The sequence below is a fragment of the Sus scrofa genome, chromosome 2 (assembly GCF_000003025.6).
Source record: "Sus scrofa isolate TJ Tabasco breed Duroc chromosome 2, Sscrofa11.1, whole genome shotgun sequence".
Classification (NCBI taxonomy): Eukaryota; Metazoa; Chordata; class Mammalia; order Artiodactyla; family Suidae; genus Sus; species Sus scrofa.
Genome location: NC_010444.4, coordinates 53800662 through 53814512, shown reverse-complemented (window position 1 = coordinate 53814512; position 13851 = coordinate 53800662). Strand labels below are relative to the sequence as shown.

General features: G+C 34.3%; 1 pseudogene; it reads right to left on the bottom strand.

Annotated features, from left to right (window-relative positions):
- LOC100522854 lies at nucleotides 763-1701 on the bottom strand (annotated as a pseudogene).

Sequence of the window (13851 nt, the reverse complement as noted above, 5' to 3'; positions counted from 1 at the left end):
ATCTGAGGGACATTATCTAATGCAAGGTTTGTTTGGCAATTTAGCATGTAGACTAAGTATATTATGAGTGTAGGAGGTGTTTGTAAGAATGCCCTTGATATTTCTGGTTTTGATGATTGAGACTAAACTTTGAGCCACTTGTATAATTACCTTCACAATTTCCTTGATTTCTGTTGGCTTCTCTGAGTCTTTATCGTTGTTTCGCAGATATAGCTGATTTTAAAGCACTTCCCAAAGAGCACAACCCCAAAACTAATGTAAACATGTAAGTTTCTATTTAAATTGGTATAACGACTTAAGAATCTCTGAGGAAGTCTCAGCCAAACCTCTGACATCAAGTGTCCCTATATTGAAAGAACTAGTAACTAGAGTTCTATGAGAAGAACAGTAAGTCTTCTGACATTGGATTTGATCTACATATTCAGAAAAAAATATGTTTCGGACATATTGGAAAATATATTGAAAATAGTAAAACTGCTATGCTCAGCTATGTATATTTAGATTTTCCATTTTCATTACTACATTGCAAAGAAACTTTATTGTTGAAAACATATCAATAAAAAATGCACTTGAAATTGAAGGAAAAAAAACTCCAGAATAAGGCTTTAAATTAAACATATATAACTTCTTGAGAAATAAGTGATTTTCTACTCCTCTAGATTAGTTCTAATCCTTTCCTTTAATGATAAAATAATATTTTAATGAATGTACATTAATGAATGAATTTACATCCAACTGCTGATACTCATGCAAAAACTTTGTCTACATTTTAACAGAGCGGATTCTCTCAATTACTCTTCTCAGAGCTCCAATCACCTCCATGTTTCTCAGGCTATAGATAATAGAATTGAGCATTGGTTTCAGAATAGTGTAGAACACAGCCAGAGCCTTGTCTTCTATTGGAGTATGGAGAAATCTTGGCTGTAAATAAGTGTAAACAAAGGGTGAATAGTACAAAGTTACCACAGTGAGGTGGGTGCTGCAGGTTGAATAGGCCTTCTTCTCCCCATCCGCTGAGTGAATTTAAAAGACAGCAAGGAGAACATGACCATAGGAAAATGCAATACCAATGAAAGGTAGCAAAAGGAAGATAGTGGTGCTCACAAACACTGTGTACACATAGATCCTGGTATCGATGCAGGCCATAGTTAACATGACTGCGACATCACAAAAGAAATGATTGATGGCCCTTGATTGACAGTAAGGGATATAGAGAATATATGTTGTGTGGGCACAGGAGTTGATAGAGCCCATCATCCAAGATCCCATTATCATCAATACACACACTCTCCTGCTGATTCTGATGGAATAGTGAAGAGGAAAGCAAATGGCCACATAACGATCATAAGCCATAGAGGCCAAGAGCAATCCTTCTGCACCTGCCAAAGTCAAGAAGAAGAAGCTCTGAACTCCACACCCAAGGAGGGATATAGACTTGTCTCCAAAGAGAAAATTGTAGGCCATTTTGGGGACAATGGTAGAGATGTAGGTCAGGTCCATGAGGGAGAGCTGACTGACTAGAAAATACATTGGTGTGTGGAGATGATTGTCCAAAGAGATGAGAAGAATCATGGAGAGGTTGCCAAATAGAGCCACTAGGAAAATTAGAACAATGAGAATAAAAAGAAAAAGGTCAATACTTGAAGGCAGGAACAACCCCAATAAGATGAAATCAGTTGATGTTTGATTATAATTTTCCATGGGAATTCATACAAATTTTTTTCCTAAAGGCAGACATAAGAGTAAGTCAATCAGCTAAAAAAAAAAATAAGCTATTTTGAAATTATTATTTTAATCATATTGCTTAAAAAAATTTAAAGAACCAGACTTATCTATATTAGAAAAAATAACCCTGATTTTTGAGCTAGAGATTTATATTCTAAGATGCAAATATTTTTGGCCAGAGTTTTTTCTATTAAATATTTAACGTTAAAAAAACTATTGACATCATAAGGATAAGCAGTTAAACTGCACTATACAAAACATATAAGATGGAAATCAGATATCAGATGTTCTTATTGTGGTCCATTGGGTTAAGAAATTGGCTAATATCCTTGAGGAGATGGGTTTGATGCCTGGCCTTGTTCGGTGGGTTAAGGATGTAGCAGTGCTACAATCTTGTGGCTTAGGACACAGATGGTGGCTCAGATTCAGAACTGCTGTAGCTGTGGCATAAGCCAGCAGCTGCTGCTGCTCCAATTTGATCTCTAGCCCAGGATATTCCATATGCTTCAGGTGTGACCTTAAAAAGAAAAATATATATCAGATATCATATTCAAAATATATTCATAGGAAATTTATGTAAATACATTCACGTTAGAATTGTATTATGAATAAATGTTTATGACTCTTAGGAAATTACTTAGTTTTATATATAAACCCCAATTATTTTTTTTTATTTTATAATGATTTTTATTTTTTGGTTTATTTTTGGTTTTATTTCTGTTGCTTTGGGAGAATGACCTGAGAAAACATTTGTTAGGTTGATGTCAGAGAATGTTTTGCCTCTGTTCTCATCTAGGAGTTTTAATGTGTCTTGTCTTCCATTTAAGTCTTTAAGCCATTTTGAGTTTATTTCTGTGCATGGTTGAGGGTATGTTCCAGTTTCATTGATTTACATGAAGCTAGCAGTCCAGTTTCCTCAGTACCACTTGCTGAAAATATTGTCTTTTTTTCCCATTTTATATTCTTTCCTCTTTTGTTGATGGTTAATTGACCAAAGGTATCTGGGTTTACTTCTGGGTTCTCCATTACATTCCATTGGTCTGTATGTCTGTTTTGGTACAAGTACCATACTGTCTTGATTACTGTGGCTTTGTAATAAACCTCAGTTCTTATCTTTGAACCACCAGCAGTCTATCAGCTCATGTTGAGATTTTATTTTCCTTTCTTCAGATTACTTTTCAAAAGTATGACATATTGAACTTCTTTGATGTCAGGTAGCATTATTTGGTTTATCTGTTGTGAAATGCAGACTTAATTCTTATTCCAGTAACATTTACAAAAAGTCATTTTCTTCTGCCTCCTCAATGAGTCTCCAAATGTTGTACCTAAAATGTACCCTTTGCCTGAATATACATAAACCTCATTCCTTTTAGATTTGATAAATCTGTACATGTTCTGCCAAATAACATATTTTTATGTGTTTTTGCTTCTCTAATACTTATACAATAAATTTTGCTTCATAGCAATTTATCTACTAACCAACTGTACCTTTTTGATATTTAAGACTCTTCACAAGTACAGAATACTTTAAAAAAATAAGCATATATATATATATATATATATAATCTCTCCATTTCAAACTTAGCTGCGATAATGATAAAAAAGGTATGTTATAAATTAAAAGAGAGTGGGTGAACATAAGACACAATAAGAGAAAAAATAGTTTAGAACTTTTTGAAAGAATAAATTTAGACAGAAGTAAAAATCAGTCACTTAAACAAAAAACAGAAAATGGAACATGAGTTGGAACATGAGTTTTCTTCACATGGGTGGGAAGAGGACTTCTCCAGATACATTGTCAGTGAATGAACTCTTCAAAATAGGGTTTTTTTTTTTTCCAGTTGTAAAGGTTATTCTAGAGCCAAATTCCATACTTTTAAGGAAGTATGGAAGACTTTGTTTTTGTTTGGATTTTTTTAGGGTTGCATCCACAGAATATGGATGTTCCCAGGGTAGGGATTGAATTGGAGCTGTAGCCACTGGGCTATGCCACAGTCACAGCAGTGCCAGATCCAAGCCACATGTGTGACCTACACCACAGCTCATGGCAAGGTAGATCCTTAACCAGCTGAGCAAGGCCAGGGATTGCACATGTGTCCTCACAGATGCTAGTCAGATTCATTTCCACTGAGCCATGATGGGAACTCCAAGTCTGGAAGCTTTTGACAAATTCTAACACCTATTTCTGAAAATAAAAAAAAAAAAAACCCTCCAAAAAGAGTATAAAGGGAACCCACCAGAACACAAGTAAGGCCATATATGACAAGCCTACAGCTAATGTAATTGTCAGTGGTGGAAAGCTAAAAGAATTTCCTCTAACATCAATAAAAAGACAAGGATGTCCACCCTCAAATCTTTTATTCAACATAGTTCTGTATATAGTATTCTCTAACACCATATACAAAAATAAACACAAATTAGATTAAAGACCTAGGCATAATACCAGATAATATAAAACACTTAGAAGAAAACATAGGCAGAAAACTCTCTGACACAAAATGAAACAATATATTTTTGAATCCATCTCCTAGAGTTTTAAAAATAAAAAAAAATTAATGGCACCTAATTAAACTTAGAATTTTTGCACAGCAATGGAAACCATAAATAAAATGAAATTTTAAATATATAATCTGTAGAATAGGAGAAAATGTTTGCAAATGAAGTGACAAGGGATTAATCTTCAAATTGTACAAATAATGAATACAGCTCAATGTAAAAGAATCCACAGATTCAATGCAATCCCTATAAAATTACCCATGACATTTTTCACAGAACTAGAACAAGCAATCCAAAACTAAAAAACTAAAAATGGCTTAAAGACTTAAATGTAAAACAAGACAGCAGCAAACTCCTAGAAGAGAACATAAGCAAAAAATTTTCTGACATCAACTGTACAAATGTTTTCTTGGGTCAGTCTCCCAAAGTGACAGAAATAAAAGCAAAAATAAACCAATGGGACCTAACCAAACTTATAAGCTTTTGTACTGCAAAGGAAACAAACAAACAAAAAAGAAAACCTACAGAATGGGACAAAACAGTTGCAAAGATGCCACACACCAACAAAGGCTCAAACTTCAAAATATACAAACAAACCATACAACTCAACAGAAAAGAAACAACAACAACAATAACAACCACAACAAAACACCCAATTGATAAATGGGCAGAAAATCAAAATAGACATTTCTCTAAAGAAGACAATTGGATGTCCAACAGGCTTAGGAAAATATGCTCAATATCACTAATTACTAGAGAAACATAATCAAAACTAAAATAAGTTACCTCCTCACTTTGCTTAGAATAGCCGTCATTAACAAATCTACACATAATAAATCCTGAAGAGGGTGTGGAGAAAAGGGAACCCTCCCTCACTGTTGATGGGAATGTATATTTGTATAATCATTATGGAAAACAATATAGAGGTACCTTATAAAACTAAATGTAAAAGTACCATATGATCCAGCAATCCTACTCCTGGGCATCTATCAAGAGAAAACCAAAATATGAAAATATACATGCACCTTGATGTTCACTGCAGCATTATTTGCAATAGTAAAGACATGGAAACAGCTTAAATTTCCATTGTCAAAGGAATGGATAAATATTATATGGTACATATATACAAAAAAAAAAGAAGCAATATGAATGGACTTGGAGTTTATAATAATAAATGAAGTTAGGGAAAAAACATCATATGATATTACTTATATGTGGAATCTTAAACAGGATAGAGATGAACCTATTTATATAAACAGACTCATAGACTGTGAAAATAAACATGTGGTTACCAGAGGGCCCATGTGGAGGTAGGAGGAATGGACTGGGAGTTTGGAGTGGGCATATACACACTGTAGTATTGGAATGATTGTAACTGCTATATAGCACAAGAAACTCTACCCAATATTCTGTATAATCTGTATGGGAAAATATCTGAAAAAGAATGTATGTTTGCATATGCATTACTAAATCAATTCGTTGTACATGAGAAATAATTGCAACATTAGAAATCAGTTATATGTCAATGAAATAAAAGTGTTTTACATAAAAAGATAAAAATAAAATAAAAAATCTGGTCTATGAAAGAGAAAGATGCACATATGTACTCATATACACAGACAGAAATACAAATTCATATTCACACATACAAGATAAGCAACTATGCCATGAGGTAAAATGGCTCAAAACATATGAACATGATTGCATTTTAAAAAATAGGACCTGGAGTTCCCTCACAGCTCAGCAGATTAGGATACGACATTGTCACTGCTGTGGCTCTGATTACAGCTGTGCTGCAAATTCTATCCCTGGCCTAGGAATTTCTGCATGCTGTGGGTGTGGCCCAAATTATACAAATAACCACTTAAGAAATAATATTTTTATTTTCAAAGAAATTTGAGATATTATCAGTCCATAGCATAAGTATCATTAGATGTGATAAATAGAGGGCTAAGTAACAAAATCTCTTGCCCCCCCCAAAAAAAGATTAAGTGGCATGAAAAAATGCTCAACATCGCTGATTATAAGAGAAATGCAAATCAAAACTACCATGAGATACCACCTCACACCAGTCAGAATGGCCATCATTAATAAATCCACAAATAACAAGTGCTGGAGGGGCTGTGGAGAAAAGGGAACCCTCCTGCACTGCTGGTGGGAATGTAAACTGGTACAGCCACTATGGAGAACAGTTTGGAGATTCCTTAGAAATCTATACATAGAACTTCCATATGACGCCGCAATCTCACTCTTGGGCATCTATCTGGACAAAACTCTACTTAAAAGAGACACATGCAACCTCATGTTCATTGCAGCACTATTCACAATAGCCAGGACATGGAAACAACCCAAATGTCCATCAATAGAGGACTGGATTCGGAAGTGGCATATATACACAATGGAATACTACTCAGCCATAAAAAAGAATGACATAATGCCATTTGCAGCAACATGGATGGAACTAGAGAATCTCATCCTGAGTGAAATGAGCCAGAACGAAAAAGACAAATACCATATGATATCACTTATAACTGGAATTAATATCCAGCACAAATGAACATCTCCTCAGAAAAGAAAATCATGGACTTGGAGAAAAGACTTTTGGTTGCCTGATGGGAGGGGGAGGGAGTGGGAGGGATCAGGAGCTTGGGCTTATCAGACACAACTTAGAATAGGTTTACAAGGAGATCCTGCTGAATAGCATTGAGAACTTTGTCTAGATACTCATGTTGCAGCAGAACAAAGGGTGGGCAAGAAAATGTAATTGTAATGTATACATGTAAGGATAACCTGACCCCCTTGCTGTACAGTGGGAAAATAAAAAAAATAAAAAAAAAGAGAGAGAGAGAGAAAATGGTCTTGAAGCTTACTAGGAAGATAGAAAATAAAAGTATAGATTGTCTAAAATTAAAAAAAAAAGAATGTATGTGAAAAATTTCTTAAAACATAAAGTTAATTCAGTGCTTACAATGTAGACATTTTGAGAATGAAATAATGCCATTTGCAGCAACATAAATGGACCTAGAGTTTATCATACTAAGTGAAGTCAAACAGATAAAGACAAAGATCATATATATCATTCCACATATACTATAATCTAATAAAAAATTATACAAATGACTTATTTAGTAACAGACTCACAAATCTCAAAATGAAACATGGTTACTAAAGGGGAAATCCAAGAGAAGGGATAAATTAGGAGTTTTGATTTAAAATATATACACTACTATATATAAAATAGATAACAAGGACTTACTGTATAGCACAGGGAACTCTATCCAATATTATGTGATAACCTAAATGGGAAAAGAATCTGGAAAAGAATGGATATGTATGTATGGATAACTGCTTTACTTGGCTATATACCTGAAACTAGTACACCATTGTAAATCAACTATATACGCCAATAAAACTTAATAAACATGATTTTATGTAAAAAGTTTCTTAAAATATAAAGTTAATTCAGTGCTTACAATTTATTCATTTTGAGATATTCTTCTTTTTATTCCTATATGCTAGCTTTAATGTTTTCTTTTGATCTTGCAACAAGCACATACATATGGCTTGCACATATACAGAGGCTCCGTTATCAAAGCCTCTAAATGAAATCCAGTTTATATTTAGCTCCCAATATAAAACTGACCCAACCTAGAAGAATTCACTTGTGAAGGGGCAGCAATAAGATCCGCTGTCCTATAAAGTTTGTAGATCTACATGCTCTATATTATGAATAAAACCTTTCATACGCTATGCACATTCAAAATGTATTACATATTATCATCTCTTGAAGTTATTCATCAATTTCATTGTAGTCATTTTTACTGTGTTTATATTTAGAGTTGAATATAATATACTCTAAAAGAGTACTTATTCACATATTTCAAGAACATATAGTTTTCAAAACTATGATTTAATTATTAAAAAGATAAACCTGAATCACAGAGATATAAAGTAAGTTAAGATGTATAGCAAATAATGGCAGAGGCAGAAATCATGGAAGAATTATTACCTTTTGCATTGCCATAAGTTACATAGAATTGACAGGATTGTAAAAAATCTTTCAGAATCAAATTCAGGATAGCTAGATGACTGTCTTGCAGAGTCCAGACAAGCATAGATCTCAAAATATCCTGACAATGCATCCTATGTGAGATTCTACATTCCCTCAAGTGTTTTAGATTTTAGTAAAGAAGGACAAAGATGGCATAATAGCTTGTATTATTTTATTGACTTAGGAAATTTTACTGATAGAATTTCATAATCAAGGAGTTCCCGTTGTGGTGCAGTGGTTAACAAATCTTACTAGGAACCATGAGATTGTGGGTTCGATCCCTGGCCTTGCTCAGTGGGTTAAGGATCCAGCATTGCCATGAGCTGTGGTGTAGGTCTCAGACGTGGCTCTGATCCTGCGTAGATGTGGCTCTGGTGTAGGCCGGTGGCTACAGCTCCAATTAGACCCCTAGCCTGGGAACCTCCATACGCCATGGGAGTGGCCCCAGAAAAGGCAAAAAGACAAAAAAAAAAAATTGCATAATCAAACCATGTGTATTTTCAATTTTGGAAGCTGTAAAGTCTAAGAACTCTATATTTTTTATAGTATAAGGAGATTTAGAATACACAGTCAATATTTCTTTGTGTATATGTTTGTGTGTGTCTCAGTCATAAAATTCCATGAAATTTTACAACGGTGAATTAGCTTTCATAAATAGGTAATTAGGTAGATAGATTTTCAAAGACAGAAACTGATTATAAAAATATGACCTCCATAATTTACTTTTCAATGAGAATGTGTTTCTCCTACTTCATTCATTACACAGTATAGCAGAGAGAATTTAAAACTACATGTAATTCTAGCTCAATTACTTACAAGAAATGTAAGCTTAATTTAAGTAATTTATATATATTTTATGTGGTATGGATATATATATTAAAAAATAGGCTATAAAAAGCTATCCATTGGGTAAAACATAAAGAGTATATGCCTGGGTATGAAATATCATTGAAGAGTAGCCATAAATTTTAGCACCTTTATCAATATCATTGTCATCACCATCATTTACACTCACCTAACTTATCATCCACCACAACTGAATGAAGACAGAGTTTCTAATTATTTGTGTATGCTAAACCCATTTGCTTCTCATAAACCTCTACAAGGTTGTTTATTGAGATAGTATCCTTTACTGCATATTTTTAATGTACATGGGAAGTAAAAATAAAGTGAAAAAGTTAAAAGCATAAGAAACTTCAATTTCACAATGTTTCTATTTACAAACAGAAATTAGCTATAGCTATTACGGCTAGTTACCTGTGTTATCACTGAGTTCTTCAATTTATATATGTATGTGTATATGTATATCCTTTAAATTACATTATATATAATATGTATGCATACATTTGTTAACTTCACTATCTATTCCATTTTATATTTTCATATAAAATCTAAACAACTGCTTTCTAGATTTTTATTACAAATACACTCGAGTACCTCCAAAGCTTTTTCAAGACCCTCATCTTACTTTCAATTCAGAAAGCAAATTTATGACTCAGTTCCAAAACCACTTTCTCTTGTTTATTTCTTACTCTCGATTTTCTGCTGAACAGGATAGTAAAATTTCAGCCACTCTCTGGACCTCAAACTACATTTATAGTATTTTGTTTTTTACCCAACTCTTACATACATTACTTATTTATTTAATTGCTTACCTTAGGTCCTGAATGTTTTAAATCAAAGTAGTAAGCACCAATGCCAAAACATCAATATAAGAGAATCAGCACCTACTTGATCACACAGTGTGTTTGCATGAAAATATTCACACATCTACATATAATTTATGTTACATATGCTGTTGCAAAATATTCTATGCTTGCTGCAGTCTTTCCTACTTCCTGAGGATACATCACAGGATTTAGATACAATAAACCCTCTCTGACTTCATGTATAAAATGCGATGGTATTATAAAAGATAAATTTTAGAAATTTGTACAATTTTAGTGGGATAATAATGGAAGCCTTTAGTCATCTTTTTATTTCCATAAGTGGTTCTGGTGATTATAATTGGTAACACAGATTGATAGATACAGTTTTAGATATATGTATTTATAAAATAACTATTTGTGGCAAATTTACTATTATCAAGCTTTTGGAAACATCTATTTCTTTCCACCTTGGAGAGAGAAAACTCTAATATTTTTCTAGAGATATGGACAAAATATAAACTCTAAATATTTAGTATAGAAATAGACAACAACACCTACTTTAAGCATTTTCCCTAGAATTTTTATGGAGAAAATTACTTTTGATCATATTTTTCATTGCGTCTAAAACATCTTTATTTCTAATGTTGTAGATAATGGGGTTGAAAGAGGGTGTGAGGATTGTACGGAATATTGCCAGGAACTTATATTGACCTGGAATGTGATACTTTTTAGGTATCACATATGTGAAAATAAATGGCCCATAGTACATGATGACCACAATCGTGTGGAAGAACAGGTAGAAAATGCCTTTTTCCTTGTTTCTGATGATTTCATTTGGAAGACAGTAAGGCAAATTTGGACATGAGAGGAAAAGATGAGGGACAAATAGACGAGCAGGAAAATGATGCCACTTACCTAAACTCCTCGTTCATAGTGTGTTGTGTCCACACAGGACAACACAAAAATGGCTGGGACTTTGCCAAAAATTAGTCAATGGCTCTTGAGCCACAGAAGGGAAAAATGCAGTGTGTAAGCTGTGTGAAGAATGGAACTGACTGTCCCAATATGCCAGGACCCTCCAGCCATGAGGATGCTGACATAGTCATTCATAAGAATGGGGTAGCGCAGTGGGTGACAGATGGCTACATAAAGATCATAGGACATTGCTGCCAGGCATTCACAACCCAAGAGGGTGAAGGACAGAAATATATGGAGGCCACAACCTGCAAATGAAATAGTCCTATTGCCTGAGAGAAAGTCAGTGATCACTTTGGATACAGTGTTGGAGATATGCAAGATATCCATGAAAGAGAGATAGCTGAGTAGAAAATACATTGGAGTGTGGAGTTGTGATTCCCTGTGGATAAGGAGAATCATGAATTAATTTTTTGTTATAGTCATAATAAAAATGATGACCATAAATAATAAGAAAATTAAACTTGTTTGGGAAGATGAGAAGACACCCAAAAGAATGAAGTCATTGCTGAAAGTGTGATTCTTAGGTCCCATCATGAATTCTTAGGTAAAACTAAAATAAATAAATAAGCAAATATATAAACAAATATGTAAATTGATAAGAGGTAAAGTGAAAATGAAGAAAAATTTACATAAACCTGAAATTACTTTAAACTTAGCAATATCATTAAATATGCATATTGCTATTTTGCAATATTTTGGAAACAAAGCCAAAGGATTCTCACCAACTTTTGAATTGAGAATGTTTTACAGTTGGACATTTTGTTGTTATTGTTGAATCAACTAATTATTTTATTTATAATGAAATAAACAAACCCCTTGGAAGTTCCCATCGTGGCTCAACAGAAATGAATTCAAGAACCACGAGGTTGCAGGTTTGATCCCTAGCCTTACTCAGTGGTTTAAGGATCTAGTGTTGCTGAGAGCTGTGGTGTAGGTCACAGACAGCTTGGATCTAGCATTGCTGTGGCTCTGGTGTAGGCCGGTGGCTATAGCTCCGATTAGACCCCTAGCCTGGACACCTCCATATGCCACAAGCGTGGCCCTAAAAGTACAAAAAACAAAAAAAGAAAAAACAAAAGAAACCCTTAATTCTTTATTTAATTCCTTGGAATGTTAACACTATTTCATTGTAATTTTAAGCATTTTGAAAGATCAGCATATCAGTAATTTTTATAGATGTAAGCTTTTGTGAATTGTTCTGACTGTTTTGAATAGTTTGACTTACAGGTCAGTAAAATTTTGTGTAGACATAGGTTCAGACTGAAAGGATTGATGTCTCCCATGAACTGGTTAGTGGTAAATTGTCTCTAAAATCAATGAATATTACTCACAATTCAAATTAAATATATCTGTATCTAAAGTTGTTGACTTTTTCCCACCATCTAGAATTACTTTGTCCTTCTGGTTTTGCTTTTTCCATAAATGATTTACCTTGCTATAGACAAGCTAATTCAAAAATTAATACTTCATTTTTGTGTTAAGAAGAATAGGCGCTGAATTCTGGGTAATTAGCAGAATTCCTGGACCATTGTAGGCTCCTAAATGTTTATTTAAAAAAAAAAATATTGGCTTAGGTTTCTATGACCTCTGATATCAAAGTTCTTCAATAAAGCATCAATTATATTTAGAGAGTTTGTTTTGTCTTCTCATGAATGTCTGTTATTAGGTCTTCAGATCTTAGATGAACTCCACAATAAATTCCTTAACTCATTTATTATCTTATTTCTATCACCCCCCACCCACCTGAGGCATCTAAAGTTTTCACAACCATTTGTTACACCTCCTTTCTTAACCAATCAGGCATCTGAAATACACTCCCATGATACTGGAAAAAAGGTTAAAGTATATTTTGTGATATCCTCAAGCTTGAGTGAAAACTGTTCTTGAATCCAAGAATGCTCTAGTAGTGAATTTCCTTACTCTAAATTGAAAAGTAGAAAAAGCATTTATCATGTATCACAAAGCTTCTTCCATTTATGTACAACTCTTACTCAAGGTAAAGTTTTTTCTTCCCTTGTAGCATCAAATTTTCCTTGTTAAATAATGCTAAACATCAAAAGAAGGAGAAAAGATGGTAGCATAGAAGGACTCAACCTCACTTCCTCTCATGAAAACACCAAAGTCATATCTGTTAAATAACAATTCACAAAACAGACTGGAAACTATCACAAAATATATCCTACAACCAAATATAAAGAAGAAGCCACATAAGATGGTGGGAGGGTTGCTTTTGATATAATCAAATCTCATACCCATCAGATGGGTGACCTACAAACTGGAAAATAGCTATCATAGAAGCTTTCCCACAAGAGTGAGAGTTCTGAACCCCATGTCAGTTTCCTCATTCTGGGGGTCTGACATTGGGAGAAGGAGCCCTCAAAGTATTTGGCATCAAATGTCAGTGGGGCTTGAGTGCAGGAGCTCCACAGGACTGAGGGAAAAAGAGGCTCCACTTTTGGAAGGTGCACACAATATTTCACATGTGTAGAGTCTGAAGACAAATAAATGACTCTGTAAGAAGCTGTGGCAGAACCACCTCTGGGTCTTGGAGGTTCTCCTAGAGAAATGCATGCTGTCTGTATCTCACTGTAGAGCCAGAACATTTGGGACAGAGGTCCCAAGGAATATTCATCAGCATGAGCTCCCCCAGAGGTCACCATTTTGGAACCAGGACCTAGCCTTATCCAAAAGCCTGCAGGCTCCAGTGCTGAGATATCTCAGGCCAAACTGCCAACAGTATGGGAACACCCCCTTAATCAGAAGACAGGCTGCCAAAAGTTTTCCTGTGCACTCAGTTCCCTCTATATACACCCTTTACACAGAGGAAAAGATTGAGCTCTACCTACCATTGGACAGGCACCACTCCCTCCCATTAGAAAGCCATGCAAGACCCTAGATCAGCATCACCCTACAGGGAGCTAAAGAAATCAATAAGGAAATAGAACAATACCT